We start from the raw sequence: 2,279 nt of genomic DNA, 5'->3' as shown, positions 1-2,279 counted from the left end.
ACCTCGGTGCATTAACACAATTTTTTCCTTTTTTATGAAAAGTAAAATGTTAATAGCTCTGGTCAGGCAGCCCTCCTGGACAACTGTCCACTAAGTGGTGACCCTAAGACCCACATTCTTTGCATATAGTGGCTCCACCATGTCTCAGGTCCTCAGAGTCATGTCCTATATTCACTGCTGCCAGCATTTTGACAAGGAGAAACAGAACCCCTGGAAGATTGTACAGTCATCACCTTAACCTTTCTGTGACATGCCCTGTCCTTCCATCCACTCCCCAGTATGTAATGGCATTTATTGTTTCACAGGGAGCTGGGAAATAGAGTGGCCCGGCAGGTGGACCACTCCCCAGAACAGCTCCACACCACAGAAAGAAAGAATGAATCTGGGCAGTTCGGCGTGCAATCTGCCACAATTAATGCATGCAAAGGAACAAATTATGCTCTGCATACAAAGTTCATCACCTGCACATTTAAGCTCTCTAAATGATTATTTTAGACTGTCTTGTCTATTGTTCCTCTCTAAATTTATCCCTTAAATTGTGCCTATTTATTTAATTAGGCAAAATACATTTTGCACAGCTTCAATGTATGAAGAAATCGTCTCTAAGAGTTTTAATTGCTTGTAATTTATCAAAGAAAATAAATTATTTGCCTCTTTCGCACTTATCTGTCTCTTTTTTAACATAGAGATTAGATTTTATGTTTCCTACATTCTAAATTTACAGCTGAAAGAGTAAAATGATGGTTCTTTTCTTTAAATATATACCTATAGCATAATGAATCTCTCATTATTTTAGACCATTTTTTATTCCCAAATAATGTGACCAAACACAATTTATAATTTATGATTATAACTTATACATAATTCCTCACCAGTACATTGTCATTTTGACCTATTTTTCTGATTGTTACTGCTTTTAAAAATATACATTCTTTTTTCTATATATTAAAAAAATAAACATTTTTATGAAAAATATATGCAATAATTTCCTTCCAAGTGAAAGTTAGTGCTCACCCATCCTCCAGATATCTCTTGCATGCCCCTACCAGTCCACTCACCCACCTCATCATTTCACCATCTCATCACAGTCCTGAAGCCTGACTTGTATGAAAACTCAAGAGTCTTCAATGTTTTCTTATTTCTGGTTAGGTCCAAACAATGAGAAGTCTAAAAAGAGACAGGTCACAGAGAGCACAGTAATGCAAGGTACTTAACTCTTCTGACTCTATGATCCAACACTATGAGCTGACTGTTTCCCAGGCCCAAACATTACTATTTCTCTCAAGGTAACCTATTTTAAAGGACTCCCTTCTTCCAAGTTCTGGTATAAGATCTTGTTCTTTTAGGCCTATAGATCATAACAGTTCATGTTGCTTCTAATTCTATTTACTGTTCTATCCTCTGTTGTCTACTGCTTTATACCCAAAAAATACATCATTACAAATGAATAAGAAAAACAAAAATATTTTTCATAACTAAAATATGTATTATATTACCAATATAATCACATTGGATCTCATTGTTATTTGCCCATAAAAGATTTCAACCACATTATCATCATAATTTTATGTACATTATGATAAAAGAAAACCATGATTGCTCTTTCTTTTCAGAATTAACATTGATGACACAATATTATTTATAGGATCAAAATACTAGGATAATAAATAAATAAATGAATGTGCCATTCAAAAACAGTAATCATATTAAAAATTGCATTTAGTGTTTTATGGCCTCTTATAAACATGTACTTTAGAAAGTTTATGGAAAAAAATCTTTAGAGAATAGGATTATTCATATTATTTATTACTTGAAAATAATCAATTTACTTTTGCTTATTTTTCAGCATTGTTCTCTGTATGTTAAAAAATCTGATACATAGAGTTAATAACTAGCCAAAGTTTTTTAAAAATTGTTTCCATTCTTAACAAAATATTTTATAAATTGATTATTTTCAGAAATTATATATCTTCCTTTCTTACTTGTTGGAAGTGTATTTTTAAATAAAACAATATTTTTGATTAAGTAACACATGATTATGACTACAAATTTTAAATACAAAAAAGTGCATTGTTTTAGAACCTAGTATTCTAAATCAAGAAGTCTGGTTGTCTTCCTTCTAAGAATATGAGGTAACTATGTTCTCTCACTTCCTTAAGAGGTAGGCATGACCATGTTATTTACTTTGTACTTGGTTTGCATCCAGCACCCGAAAATGTTCTTGGCACCATAGTTTACACTCAGTGAATACTTGGTGAGTTAATGATTAATTTCCAAGG

This window comes from Carlito syrichta, unplaced genomic scaffold (genome assembly GCF_000164805.1).
Source record: "Carlito syrichta isolate Samal-C Ts95f unplaced genomic scaffold, Tarsius_syrichta-2.0.1 Scaffold311982, whole genome shotgun sequence".
In the NCBI taxonomy this organism is placed as follows: Eukaryota; Metazoa; Chordata; class Mammalia; order Primates; family Tarsiidae; genus Carlito; species Carlito syrichta.
This window is presented reverse-complemented; position numbering follows the sequence as displayed.